Source organism: Siphateles boraxobius, unplaced genomic scaffold (genome assembly GCF_051911475.1).
Source record: "Siphateles boraxobius isolate OS27281-9 unplaced genomic scaffold, OSU_SipBor_1 207, whole genome shotgun sequence".
In the NCBI taxonomy this organism is placed as follows: Eukaryota; Metazoa; Chordata; class Actinopteri; order Cypriniformes; family Leuciscidae; genus Siphateles; species Siphateles boraxobius.
In genome coordinates, this window is record NW_027508819.1 from 5,001 (window position 1) to 20,000 (window position 15,000).

Below are 15,000 nucleotides of genomic sequence, written 5' to 3' on the forward strand. Positions count from 1 at the left end.
AAGGAGCTCCAGGGGTGTGGAGCGAAACTGAATCTGACCCAGGACGGCGCACCCTCCCTGGGATGGCCAGGGAGGTTCTGAGATCGTGGAGCTCTGATCACACGGCAACATTTTGGACTCTTGTCAATTTTTCAAATTTGACTCCAGAGTCAGGCCCGCCAAGGGGACTTTGAGCTTGATTCGTGCCCAGGAAGTCTGCACCCTTCCTGGGATGCAGTTAGAGAAGAAAACCAGCAGCCGTCATTTTCCTGGAGGTTTCGTACATGCAGAGATCCACCGCCGCGGTGGAGATTGAATTATTATTTCTCTCCCCAGTCAGAGCGTACCCCGGGCGGGCTTTTATTTTTTTCCCTGGGGGTCCCACCAGGACTTCCAGAGCTCCACCGTGCGCACTGTGTAATCTGGATTTTTATACCCAAGCAGAGAGACTCTGAGCGGGGGGCTCACGGAGGTCTGTTAATGGGTTCTGTGTGCCCTCCACCGCACTACTTCCCCTCCCCGATAAAGACCCCAAGGTCCGTTTCAGGACCATCTTTTCTCCAGAAGGAGCTCCAGGGGTTGGGGCGAATCTGAATCTGAACCAGGACGGCGCACCCTCCCTGGGATGGCCAGAAAGGTCTGATACCATGGAAGCTCTGAACCCACAGCAACCTTTTGACTCCAGAGTCATGCCCGCCATGGGGGCTTTGGATTCGATTCGTGCCCAGGAAGGCTGCACCCTTCCTGGGAAGCACTTAGAGAAGTAAACCAGCAGCCGTCATTTTCCTGGATGTTTCGTACATGCGGTGATCCACCCCCGCGGTGGAGATTGAATTCTTTCTCTCCCCAGCCAGAGCACACCCCGGCCGGGCTTTTTTTTCCCCTGGGGGCCGTCTCCCACCAGGACTTCCAGAGCTCCACCGAGCGCACTGTGTAATCTGTATTTTTATACCCACGCAGAGAGACTCCGAGCGGGGCTCACGACGGTCTGTTCATGGGTTGTGCGTGCCCTCCACCGCTCTACTTCCCTTCCCCGATAAAGCCCCGAAGGTCCGTTTCAGGACCGTCTTTTCTCCAGATGGAGCTCCAGCGGGTGGCGGGCGAATCTGACTCTGGCCCAGGACGGTGCACCCTCCCTGGGCTAGCCAGGGAGGTCGTAGAGCATGGAGCTTTGAACCCACAGCAACTTTTTGGACTCGGTCAATTTTTTTCGAATTTGACTCCAGAGTCAAGCCCGCCATGGGCGTTTGAGCTTGCTTCGTGCCCAGGAAGGCTTCTCCACCTCCTCTACAAAAGCCTGAAGGGACGTTTTAGGACCGTCTTTGCTCCACACAGAGCTCCAGGGAGGGCGGGGGAATCTGACTCTTGCCCAGGACGGTGCACCCTCCCTGGGACGGCCAATGAGGGTCGTAGAGCATGGAGCTCTGAACGCACCGCAACTTTTTTGGACTTTGTCATTTTCAAGAGCTTGGCTTCAGGGTCATTTTCTCCACGGGCTTTGGGCTTTATTCGTGCCCGGGAGAGGTGCGCTTTGCCTGGGATGGACTTTTTCAGAAGAACGGGCCCGTCTTTTCCTGGAGGTTTCATGTTTTTAAGAGCTCCGCCGTGGCGGAGATTGAACTCGCTCACCCAGCCAGAGTGCAACCTCTCCGGCTTGGTCCACTGCCTTGAAGGCCCTGGAGCTTTGAGACCACAGCAACATCGTGGACTCTGTCATTTGTAAGAGCTTGTCTCCTCCACAGAAGCCCGAAGGGCCGTTTTAGGACCGTCTTTGCTCCAATATGAGCTCCAGGGAGGGCGGGCGAATATGACTCTGGCCCAGGACGGTCCACCCTCCCTGGGCTTCCCAGTGAGGTCCGAGAGCATGGAGCTCTGAACGCACCGCAACTTTTTTGGACTTTGTCATTTTCAAGAGCTTGGTTTCAGGGTCATTTTCTCCATGGGCTTTGGGCTTTATTCGTGCCCAGGAGAGGTGCGCTTTGCCTGGGAAGGACTTTTTCAGAAGAACGGGCCCGACTTTTCCTGGAGGTTTCATGTATTTAAGAGCTCCACCGTGGCGGAGATTGAACTCGCTCACCCAGCCAGAGTGCAACCTCTCCGGCTTGGTCCACTGCCTTGAAGGCCCTGGAGCTTTGAGACCAACGCAACTTTTAGGACTTTGTCATTTGCAAGAGCTTGTCTCCTCTACAGAAGCCCGAAGGGACGTTTTAAGACCGTCTTTGCTCCACACGGAGCTCCAGGGAGGGCGGGCGAATCTGACTCTTGCCCAGGACGGTGCACCCTCCCTGGGTCGGCCAATGAGGTCTTAGAGCATGGAGCTCTGAACGCACCGCAACTTTTTGGACTTTGTCATTTTCGAGAGCTTGGCTTCAGGGTCATTTTCTCCATGGGCTTTGGGCTTTATTCGTGTCCAGGAGAGATGCACCCACCCTGGGATGGACATTAGAGGAAAATCAGCCCGTCTTTTCCTGGAGGTTTCATGGTTTTAAGAGCTCCACCTTGGCGGAGATTGAACTCGCTCACCCAGCCAGAGTGCAACCTCTCCGGCTTGGTCCACTGCCTTGAAGGCCCTGGAGCTTTCAGACCACAGCAACATCGTGGACTCTGTCATTTGTAAGAGCTTGTCTCCTCTACAGAAGCCCGAAGGGACGTTTTAAGACCGTCTTTGCTCCACACGGAGCTCCAGGGAGGGCGGGCGAATCTGACTCTTGCCCAGGACGGTGCACCCTCCCTGGGTCGGCCAATGAGGTCTTAGAGCATGGAGCTCTGAACGCACCGCAACTTTTTGGACTTTGTCATTTTCGAGAGCTTGGCTTCAGGGTCATTTTCTCCATGGGCTTTGGGCTTTATTCGTGTCCAGGAGAGATGCACCCACCCTGGGATGGACATTAGAGGAAAATCAGCCCGTCTTTTCCTGGAGGTTTCATGGTTTTAAGAGCTCCACCTTGGCGGAGATTGAACTCGCTCACCCAGCCAGAGTGCAACCTCTCCGGCTTGGTCCACTGCCTTGAAGGCCCTGGAGCTGTCAGACCACAGCAACATCGTGGACTCTGTCATTTGAAAGAGCTTGTCTCCTCTACAGAAGCCCAAAGGGACGTTTTAAGACCGTCTTTGCTCCATACGGAGCTCCAGGGAGGGCGGGCGAATCTGACTCTTGCCCAGGACGGTCCACCCTCCCTGGGCTTCCCAGTGAGGTCCGAGAGCATGGAGCTCTGAAAGAGCCGCAACATTTTTGGACTTTGTCATTTTCGAGAGCTTGGTTTCAGGGTCATTTTCTCCATGGGCTTTGGGCTTTATTCGTGCCCAGGAGAGGTGCACCCACCCTGGGATGGACATTAGAGGAAAATCAGACCGTCTTTTCCTGGAGGTTTCATGGTTTTAAGAGCTCCACCTTGGCGGAGATTGAACTCGCTCACCCAGCCAGAGTGCAACCTCTCCGGCTTGGTCCACTGCCTTGAAGGCCCTGGAGCTTTCAGACCACAGCAACATCGTGGACTCTGTCATTTGTAAGAGCTTGTCTCCTCTACAGAAGCCCGAAGGGACGTTTTAGGACCGTCTTTGCTCCACACGGAGCTCCAGGGAGGGCGGGCGAATCTGACTCTTGCCCAGGACGGTGCACCCTCCCTGGGTCGGCCAATGAGGTCTTAGAGCATGGAGCTCTGAACGCACCGCAACTTTTTGGACTTTGTCATTTTCGAGAGCTTGGCTTCAGGGTCATTTTCTCCATGGGCTTTGGGCTTTATTCGTGTCCAGGAGAGATGCACCCACCCTGGGATGGACATTAGAGGAAAATCAGCCCGTCTTTTCCTGGAGGTTTCATGGTTTTAAGAGCTCCACCTTGGCGGAGATTGAACTCGCTCACCCAGCCAGAGTGCAACCTCTCCGGCTTGGTCCACTGCCTTGAAGGCCCTGGAGCTTTCAGACCACAGCAACATCGTGGACTCTGTCATTTGTAAGAGCTTGTCTCCTCTACAGAAGCCCGAAGGGTCGTTTTAAGACCGTCTTTGCTCCACACGGAGCTCCAGGGAGGGCGGGCGAATCTGACTCTTGCCCAGGACGGTGCACCCTCCCTGGGTCGGCCAATGAGGTCTTAGAGCATGGAGCTCTGAACGCACCGCAACTTTTTGGACTTTGTCATTTTCGAGAGCTTGGCTTCAGGGTCATTTTCTCCATGGGCTTTGGGCTTTATTCGTGTCCAGGAGAGATGCACCCACCCTGGGATGGACATTAGAGGAAAATCAGCCCGTCTTTTCCTGGAGGTTTCATGGTTTTAAGAGCTCCACCTTGGCGGAGATTGAACTCGCTCACCCAGCCAGAGTGCAACCTCTCCGGCTTGGTCCACTGCCTTGAAGGCCCTGGAGCTTTCAGACCACAGCAACATCGTGGACTCTGTCATTTGTAAGAGCTTGTCTCCTCTACAGAAGCCCGAAGGGTCGTTTTAAGACCGTCTTTGCTCCACACGGAGCTCCAGGGAGGGCGGGCAAATCTGACTCTTGCCCAGGACGGTGCACCCTCCCTGGGTCGGCCAATGAGGTCTTAGAGCATGGAGCTCTGAACGCACCGCAACTTTTTGGACTTTGTCATTTTCGAGAGCTTGGCTTCAGGGTCATTTTCTCCATGGGCTTTGGGCTTTATTCGTGTCCAGGAGAGATGCACCCACCCTGGGATGGACATTAGAGGAAAATTAGCCCGTCTTTTCCTGGAGGTTTCATGGTTTTAAGAGCTCCACCTTGGCGGAGATTGAACTCGCTCACCCAGCCAGAGTGCAACCTCTCCGGCTTGGTCCACTGCCTTGAAGGCCCTGGAGCTTTCAGACCACAGCAACATCGTGGACTCTGTCATTTGTAAGAGCTTGTCTCCTCTACAGAAGCCCGAAGGGACGTTTTAAGACCGTCTTTGCTCCACACGGAGCTCCAGGGAGGGCGGGCGAATCTGACTCTTGCCCAGGACGGTGCACCCTCCCTGGGTCGGCCAATGAGGTCTTAGAGCATGGAGCTCTGAACGCACCGCAACTTTTTGGACTTTGTCATTTTCGAGAGCTTGGCTTCAGGGTCATTTTCTCCATGGGCTTTGGGCTTTATTCGTGTCCAGGAGAGATGCACCCACCCTGGGATGGACATTAGAGGAAAATCAGCCCGTCTTTTCCTGGAGGTTTCATGGTTTTAAGAGCTCCACCTTGGCGGAGATTGAACTCGCTCACCCAGCCAGAGTGCAACCTCTCCGGCTTGGTCCACTGCCTTGAAGGCCCTGGAGCTTTCAGACCACAGCAACATCGTGGACTCTGTCATTTGTAAGAGCTTGTCTCCTCTACAGAAGCCCGAAGGGTCGTTTTAAGACCGTCTTTGCTCCACACGGAGCTCCAGGGAGGGCGGGCGAATCTGACTCTTGCCCAGGACGGTGCACCCTCCCTGGGTCGGCCAATGAGGTCTTAGAGCATGGAGCTCTGAACGCACCGCAACTTTTTGGACTTTGTCATTTTCGAGAGCTTGGCTTCAGGGTCATTTTCTCCATGGGCTTTGGGCTTTATTCGTGTCCAGGAGAGATGCACCCACCCTGGGATGGACATTAGAGGAAAATCAGCCCGTCTTTTCCTGGAGGTTTCATGGTTTTAAGAGCTCCGCCGTGGCGGAGATTGAACTCGCTCACCCAGCCAGAGTGCAACCTCTCCGGCTTGGTCCACTGCCTTGAAGGCCCTGGAGCTTTGAGACCACAGCAACATCGTGGACTCTGTCATTTGTAAGAGCTTGTCTCCTCCACAGAAGCCCGAAGGGCCGTTTTAGGACCGTCTTTGCTCCAATATGAGCTCCAGGGAGGGCAGGCGAATATGACTCTGGCCCAGGACGGTCCACCCTCCCTGGGCTTCCCAGTGAGGTCGTAGAGCATGGAGCTCTGAACGCACCGCAACTTTTTTGGACTTTGTCATTTTCAAGAGCTTGGTTTCAGGGTCATTTTCTCCATGGGCTTTGGGCTTTATTCGTGTCCAGGAGAGATGCACCCACCCTGGGATGGACATTAGAGGAAAATTAGCCCGTCTTTTCCTGGAGGTTTCATGGTTTTAAGAGCTCCACCTTGGCGGAGATTGAACTCGCTCACCCAGCCAGAGTGCAACCTCTCCGGCTTGGTCCACTGCCTTGAAGGCCCTGGAGCTTTCAGTCCACAGCAACATCGTGGACTCTGTCATTTTTAAAGCTCGGCATTCCACCGTGGGCGTTTGAGCTTTATTCGTGCCCAGGAGAGATGCACCCACCCTGGGATGGACATTAGAGGAAAATCAGCCCGTCTTTTCCTGGAGGTTTCATGGTTTTAAGAGCTCCGCCGTGGCGGAGATTGAACTCGCTCACCCAGCCGGAGTGCAACCTCTCCGGCTTGGTCCACTGCCTTGAAGGCCCTGGAGCTTTCAGACCACAGCAACATCGTGGACTCTGTCATTTTTAAAGCTCGGCATTCCACCGTGGGCGTTTGAGCTTTATTCGTGCCCAGGAGAGATGCACCCACCCTGGGATGGACATTAGAGGAAAATCAGACCGTCTTTTCCTGGAGGTTTCATGTTTTTAAGAGCTCCACCGTGGCGGAGATTGAACTCGCTCACCCAGCCAGAGTGCAACCTCTCCGTTTTGGTCCACTGCCTTGAAGGCCCTGGAGCTTTGAGACCACAGCAACATCGTGGACTTTGTCATTCAAAAGTGTTTGTCTCCTCTACAGAAGCCCGAAGGGACGTTTTAGGACCGTCTTTGCTCCACACGGAGCTCCAGGGAGGGCGGGAGAATCTGACTCTTGCCCAGGACGGTGCACCCTCCCTGGGACGGCCAATGAGGTCGTAGAGCACGGAGCTCTGAACGCACCTCAACTTTTTTGGACTTTGTCATTTTCAAGAGCTTGGCTTCAGGGTCATTTTCTCCATGGGCTTTGGGCTTTATTCGTGCCCAGGAGAGATGCACCCACCCTGGGATGGACTTTAGAGGAAAATCAGACCGTCTTTTCCTGGAGGTTTCATGTTTTTAAGAGCTCCACCGTGGCGGAGATTGAACTCGCTCACCCAGCCAGAGTGCAACCTCTACGGCTTGGTCCACTGCCCTGAAGGTCCTGGAGCTTTGAGACCACAGCAACATCGTGGACTCTGTCATGTTTAAAGCCTGGCATTTGAGCTTTTATTCGTGCCCAGGAGAGCTGCACCTCACCTGGGATTCAGATTTTTAGAAAATCAGCCCGTCTCTTCCTGGATGTTTCATGTTTTTTCCAGTTACTCCCCAGCCAGAGTGCAGTCTCGCTGGCTTTGCTCTCTGCCTTGAAGGGGCCCTGGTGCTCAGGACTCCCAGTGATCCAACTCGGTCATTTTCAACCTCCCTCCCCAGCCAGGGTGCCACCTGGCTGGGCTTGGATTGCTCCCGGAGGCCCTCTCCCTCCAGGGCTCCATGGCACTGGCAAAATTCAGATTTCATCCACCCCCCCGTCCCCAGAGTGCCACCTGGTTGGGCTTGGAATGCTCCCGGAGGCCCTCTCCCTCCAGGGCTCCATGGCACTGGCAAAATTCAGATTTTATCCCACCCAACCAGAGTGCCACCTGGCTGGGCTTGGATTGCTCCTGGAGGCCCTGTCCCTCCAGGGCTCCATGGCACTGGCAAAATTCAGATTTCATCCACCCCCCCGTCCCCAGAGTGCCACCTGGTTGGGCTTGGAATGCTCCCGGAGGCCCTCTCCCTCCAGGGCTCCATGGCACTGGCAAAATTCAGATTTTATCCCACCCAACCAGAGTGCCACCTGGCTGGGCTTGGATTGCTCCTGGAGGCCCTGTCCCTCCAGGGCTCCATGGCACTGGCAAAATTCAGATTTCATCCACCCCCCCGTCCCCAGAGTGCCACCTGGTTGGGCTTGGAATGCTCCCGGAGGCCCTCTCCCTCCAGGGCTCCATGGCACTGGCAAAATTCAGATTTTATCCCACCCAACCAGAGTGCCACCTGGGCTGGGCTTGGATTGCTCCTGGAGGCCCTCTCCCTCCAGAGCTCCATGGCACTGGCAAAATTCAGATTTTATCCCACCCAACCAGAGTGCCACCTGGGCTGGGCTTGGATTGCTCCTGGAGGCCCTCTCCCTCCAGAGCTCCATGGCACTGGCAAAATTCAGATTTTATCCCACCCAACCAGAGTGCCACCTGGGCTGGGCTTGGATTGCTCCTGGAGGCCCTCTCCCTCCAGAGCTCCATGGCACTGGCAAAATTCAGATTTTATCCCACCCAACCAGAGTGCCACCTGGGCTGGGCTTGGATTGCTCCTGGAGGCCCTGTCCCTCCAGAGCTCCATGGCACTGGCAAAATTCAGATTTTATCCCACCCAACCAGAGTGCCACCTGGGCTGGGCTTGGATTGCTCCTGGAGGCCCTCTCCCTCCAGAGCTCCATGGCACTGGCAAAATTCAGATTTTATCCCACCCAACCAGAGTGCCACCTGGCTGGGCTTGGATTGCTCCTGGAGGCCCTGTCCCTCCAGAGCTCCATGGCACTGGCAAAATTCAGATTTTATCCCACCCAACCAGAGTGCCACCTGGGCTGGGCTTGGATTGCTCCTGGAGGCCCTCTCCCTCCAGAGCTCCATGGCACTGGCAAAATTCAGATTTTTGCCACCTGGGCTGGGCTTGGATTGCTCCTGGAGGCCCTCTCCCTCCAGAGCTCCATGGCACTGGCAAAATTCAGATTTTATCCCACCCAACCAGAGTGCCACCTGGGCTGGGCTTGGATTGCTCCTGGAGGCCCTCTCCCTCCAGAGCTCCATGGCACTGGCAAAATTCAGATTTTATCCCACCCAACCAGAGTGCCACCTGGCTGGGCTTGGATTGCTCCTGGAGGCCCTGTCCCTCCAGAGCTCCATGGCACTGGCAAAATTCAGATTTTATCCCACCCAACCAGAGTGCCACCTGGGCTGGGCTTGGATTGCTCCTGGAGGCCCTCTCCCTCCAGAGCTCCATGGCACTGGCACAATTCAGATTTTATCCCACCCAGAGTGCCTCCTGGCTGGGCTTGGATTGGATTGCTCCTGGAGGCCCTCCGAGGGTGGTGGTGGTGTGTGTGTGTGTGTGTGTGTGTGTGTGTGTGTGTGTGTGTGTGTGTGTGTGTGTGTGTGTGTGTGTGTGTGTGTGTGTGCCTCCACCACACTCCCTCGCCATACAACCCCTGTGGTCAGTTTTAGGACCGTCTCGGCTCCAGACGAGGCACCCGGGGCGGCGGGCGAACCTGCGTCTGGCCCAGGACGGACCGACCTCTTCGGGGCTGGTCGGGAAGGACCGAGCGCCTGGGTCTTCCGGTCACCGCCAACGTTTGGCACTTAGGTTTTGGAGCGAGCTCGGCTCTGGAGCTCAGCCAACCCCACCGAGGAGGACCGAGCCGTGCCCCGGGATCGAGCCACCCGGGGCGGGCGAGAGACCTCCGTGGAGAGACGAGCCCCCAGGGCCAAGCCACGCTCCCAGGGAGAAAGGGGGGCAAGCGCGCGCGCGCGCACACACACACACACACACTCCCCTTCTCCCCATAACCCAAATGGCCCGTTGCAGGACACCCTTTGCTCCGGCAGTTCCTCCAGAACCGCGGGGCTGGGCGCTTTAAGCCGGGTATGAAGCACCGAGCTCGGCCCGCGGGCGGGCCGCCGACGAGCGCATGCAGTTTGCAGGATGGTAACCCACTGCAAACGGCTTTAAACGGCCGTAACTCGGCGAAGCCGCGTCCGATCGACGCCAAATTTTTATCGTGTTTAGAGCGGGACGAGAGCTTTCCAACGAGACCACCCGCAGCTCCGGGGGCCCCCGGGGGCCCGAGATACAGCGCCGCGAAAGCGAAAAACGCGAATATCTCGGCGAAAACTCGACGGCTTCGGCGGGCACCGAGCTCGTTGGAAGCGTCTAGTCGAGACGAACAAAACGGTACCGGTTTGGTGAATTTTGGTGGTGTTTTCGCGGAGATATCGGCCGAAAACCACCGGGCGCGCTTCAAAATGGCGGCCGCCGATGACGTCACGGCCTCGGAACAAAATCGCCCGTATCTCGGGAACGCGAAGACCCAGAGAGCTCAAATTCGGGTGAGGGGGTCCCAGTAGGGCCCTTGCTCGAACCCTGGAGTGACGGGCCTCGGGAGCGCCCCCTACGGGATCGCCGTTCGCTGGGACCCCCGACTTTGGACGGCTGTAACTCGGGGACCCGGGCGAGTTGGACCTCGGGGGTGGGCTCTTTCGAAAGGCCTCGTCCGGCACTACGATCTATTAGAGTTTGGGGAATATTGGGCCGGGGGTTCCCGAGATATAAGCCCGTAAAGGTGCGCCTTTGACCGGGCGTAACTCCCTGGCCCGACGGCCCTCGGGGACGTGGGTGGGCTCGTTGGATAGGCCCCCTCGAGCCCTACGAGCGACCCGAGTTTGGAATTTTTTCGCCGCGTGCTTGTCGAGATATTCGCGAAAAACAAAAATTTCCCCACCACGCTGCGCTCGTGGCTGACACCCACGTCTCCGACGGGACTCCCGGGACCGCGGGGGCGACCTGACCGTGCCCGAGAAAGGTGAACCTTCCCGGGACCGCCGCCAGAGCCTCAGGGGCCCCGGAAGTCCCGGCCCACTGCAGGTTTTGGACTCTGAGGCGTTTTTCGGACCGGGAAAAGGGCACCGACTTTGGGCGGCTGTGGCTCGGGGACCCGGCCGCCTAGAGACTCCAAACTCGGGTCAAAGTAGGGTCTCGGTGGGCCCCTTCCGACGAGCCCGCCCCGGAGCTCCGGTGCCCCCCCGGTCCCGGAGAAAAGTGGCCCGACGGGACGGCGCGCGCCTCGGAAGGAAAGGTCCCAGGGGCCCGGGGAGGCTGGGTCAGAGGGGGCCCGGAGGGATCCCCCGACCCCCGAAAGGGCGAGACTCTGGGACCTCCCCTTCCCGAGATACGGGCCGCTTTTTCAAAAAGTCCCTCGCGCGTTACCGGGCCTATCTCGGGACCGGGGGGTCCCAGAGGCCGGGGACGGCGGGTGGTGAGGGGACCCCGGGGGACCCTACTTCTCCCGCCGTCCCGAACCCCGGGGACCTCCCGGTCCCGAGATACGGCCACTTCCTGTCCGGATTCGACCGGGCGTAACTCGGAGAGGAGGCCGAGTTGGGGCTCCGGACTCTGGGGGTGGGGGGAGTACGACGAGACCCCCCGACACCGGGCGTAAGGGGGCCGGACTCTGCTCGGTTCCCGAGATACGGTCACTTCCTGTCCAGGTTTGATCGGGCGTATCTCGAAAAGTAAGCCGAGTTGGGACTCCAAACTCTGGGCGTGGGGGGTGCTCGAGGACACCCCCCTGTGCCCAGCGTACGGAGCCCCAACTCGGCTTGGTTCCAGAGATATGCCACCTCAAATTTGGAACTTTGACCGGACCTAACTCGAAAAGTAAGCCGAGTTGGGGCTCCATACTCTGGGCGTGGGGGGTGCTCGAGGACACCCCCCTGTGCCCAGCGTATGGAGCCCCAACTCGGCTCGGTTCCCGAGATACGCTCACTTCCTGTCCAGGTTTGACCGGGCGTATCTCGAAAAGTAAGCCGAGTTGGGACTCCAAACTCTGGGCGTGGGGGGTGCTCGAGGACATCCCCCTGTGCCCAGCGTATGGAGCCCCAAATCGGCTTGGTTCCAGAGATATGCCACCTCAAAGTTGGAACTTTGACCGGACCTAACTCAAAAAGTTAGCCGAGTTGGGGCTCCATACTCTGGGCGTGGGGGGACCACTATGAGACCCCCCTGTGCCCAGAGTATGGAGCCCCAAATCGGCTTGGTTCCAGAGATATGCCACCTCAAAGTTGGAACTTTGACCGGACCTAACTCGAAAGGTTAGCCGAGTTGGGGCTCCATACTCTGGGCGTGGGGGGACCACTATGAGACCCCCATGTGCCCAGAGCATGGAGCCCCAACTCGGCTTCAGCACTGAGATACACCGGTTCAAACAAATGCACTCTGGTCAACCCTACCTTAAGAGAGTCCCAGTTAGTCCCGCCGTTTACCCGGCTCCGGGAACCGGACGATTTGGGGCTCCAGACTCTGGGCGCGGGGGGGGGCGACCCGCGTCCCCAGAGTTCGGAGGCCCGACTCGGCTTGGCTCCAGAGATACGCCACCTCAAAAGTTGGAACTTTGACCGGACGTAACTATAAAAGTAAGCCGAGTTGGGGCTCCATACTCTGGGCGTGGGGGGTGCTCGAGGAGACCCCCCTGTGCCCAGAGTATGGAGCTCCAATTCGGCGTGGTTTCCGAGATAAACCCGGTCAAACCTGGACCGGAAGTGGCCGTATCTCGGAATCGGAATGTCCCAGGAGCTGGGGACGGTGGGTTCTGAAGGGGCCCTATGGGCCCTCCCCATGCCCAGAGTATGGAGCCCCAACTCGGCTTGGTTCCAGAGATATGCCACCTCAAATTTGGAACTTTGACCGGACCTGGCTCGAAAAGTTAGCCGAGTTGGGGCTCCATACTCCGGGCGTGGGGGGACCACTATGAGACCCCCCTGTGCCCAGAGCATGGAGCCCCAACTCGGCTTCAGCACTCAGATACACCGGTTCAAACTTACAAATGCACTCTGGTCAACCCTACCTTAAGAGAGTCCCAGTTAGTCCCACCGTTTACCCGGCTCCGGGAACCGGACGATTTGGGGCTCCAGACTCTGGGCGTGGGGGGGCGACCCGCGTCCCCAGAGTTCGGAGGCCCGACTCGGCTTGGCTCCAGAGATACGCCACCTCAAAAGTTGGAACTTTGACCGGACGTAACTATAAAAGTAAGCCGAGTTGGGGCTCCATGCTCTGGGCGTGGGGGGTGCTCGAGGAGACCCCCCTGTGCCCAGAGTATGGAGCTCCAATTCGGCGTGGTTTCCGAGATACGCCCGGTCAAAGCTGGACAGGAAGTGGCCGTATCTCGGAATCGGAATGTCCCAGGAGCTGGGGACGGTGGGGTCTGAAGGGGCCCTATGGGCCCTCCCCATGCCCGGAGTATGGAGCTCCAAGTCGGCGTGGTTTTCGAGATACACCCGGTCAAAGTCCCATCTCTGACCGAGCATAACTCAGGAACCAAGCCGATTTGGGGCTCCATACTCTGGGGTCATGGGGGGGCCCAAGGGTGCCTCCCCATGCCCGGAGTATGGAGCCCCAAGTCGGCGTGGTTTCTGAGATACACCCGGTCAAAGTCCCATATCTGACCGGGCGTAACTCGGGAACCAAGCCGACTTGGGGCTCCATACTCTGGGGTCATATAGCACAACGATCTGATGTACATTACAGATATTAATTATGCAAAATTGGCATAAAATCAAACTGTCCACAAAGAGCTCCGTCAAATAAGTTGCAGGTGGGATGCTGTTTGTCGACTTAGACATTTTCAGCGGGTGAATCCCTGTAAAGAATTGGGGATTTTTCATCATATGTGATGAAGTCCCCAATTCCTTACAGGGATTCACCCGCCGAAAATGTCTAAGTCGAAAACAGCATCCCACCTGCAACCGGCCTGGGACCCCCACGACGCCACACCCTCTGCCCGACTCGGAGAACCAGAGCTCCGGGCAGGGACCCACACCTAGGTCCACCCTCCACCCGACTCGGAGAACCAGAGCTCCGGCCGTGGACACCCACCTTGGTCCACCCTCATACCCGCCTCAGGGAACCAGGGACCCGGCCTGGGACCCCCACGACGCCACACCCTCTGCCCAGAGTGAGAGAACCAGAGCTCCGGGCAGGGACCCCCACCCTGACCCAACCACTGCCCGACTCGGAGAACCACAACTCCGGGCAGGGACCCACACCTAGGTCCACCCTCCTCCCGACTCGGAGAACCAGAGCTCCGGCCGTGTACACCCACCTTGGTCCACCCTCATACCCGCCTCAGGGAACCAGGGACCCGGCCTGGGACCCCCACAACACCACACCCTCTGCCCGACTCGGAGAACCAGAGCTCCGGCCGTGGACACCCACCTTGGTCCACCCTCATACCCGCCTCAGGGAACCAGGGACCCGGCCTGGGACCCCCACAACACCACACCCTCTGCCCGGCTCGGAGAACCAGAGCTCCGGCCGTGGACACCCACCTTGGTCCACCCTCATACCCGCCTCAGGGAACCAGGGACCCGGCCTGGAACCCCCACAACGCCACACCCTCTGCCCGACTCGGAGAACCAGAGCTCCGGCCGTGGACACCCACCTTGGTCCACCCTCATACCCGCCTCAGGGAACCAGGGACCCGGCCTGGGACCCCCACAACACCACACCCTCTGCCCGGCTCGGAGAACCAGAGCTCCGGCCGTGGACACCCACCTTGGTCCACCCTCATACCCGCCTCAGGGAACCAGGGACCCGGACGTGGACCCCCACGACGCCACCCCCTCTGCCCGACTCGGAGAACCAGAGCTGCTGCACGGCCCCGGCCTCCACCCTCACCCGAGCACCGGCCGAACCCGGGGGTCCCACACTTAAGCCCGGGCATTAATGTCCCAGCCAACCCCGCGCCTCCAGAGAACCGGGCCACTGGTAACCCAAGATCGACTTAGGCTATGGCGGCCCGAGGAGAGTACCGGGGTGGAGGAGGGACCCACCCGGCGCTCCCGTCCGCCTCTGGGAACCAGGGGCCCGGCCTTGGACCCCCACCTTGGTCCACCCTCTAGCCAGACTCGGAGAACCAGAGCTCCGGGCAGGGACCCCCGCCTTGGTCCACCCTCTGCCCGACTCGGAGAACCAGAGCTCCGGGCAGGGACCCCCGCCTTGGTCCACCCTCTGCCCGACTCGGAGAACCAGAGCTCCGGCTGTGGACCCCCGCCTAGGTCCACCCTTCCGCCCGCCTCAGGGAACCAGAGCCACCCCACTGCCCCGGCCTCCACCCTCACCCGAGCACCGGCCGAACCCGGGGGTCCCACGCTTAAGCCCGGGCATTACTGTCCCAGCCAACCCCGCGCCACCAGAGAACCGGGCCACTGGTAACCCAAAATCGACTTAGGTTTTGGCGGCCGCTCTGGTTCTCTGGTTCCCTCTGGCCGAGGTTCTCCGGCTCTAGCCCGACTTG

At 58.5% G+C, this 15,000-nt stretch overlaps 1 long non-coding RNA gene across 1 annotated transcript in view; it reads right to left on the bottom strand.

The window, feature by feature from the left end:
- LOC143745592 (uncharacterized) overlaps positions 1–15,000 on the bottom strand; it is a 30,045-nt gene that overhangs the window by 4,283 nt on the left and 10,762 nt on the right. The gene's annotated exons all lie outside the window — the stretch shown is intronic.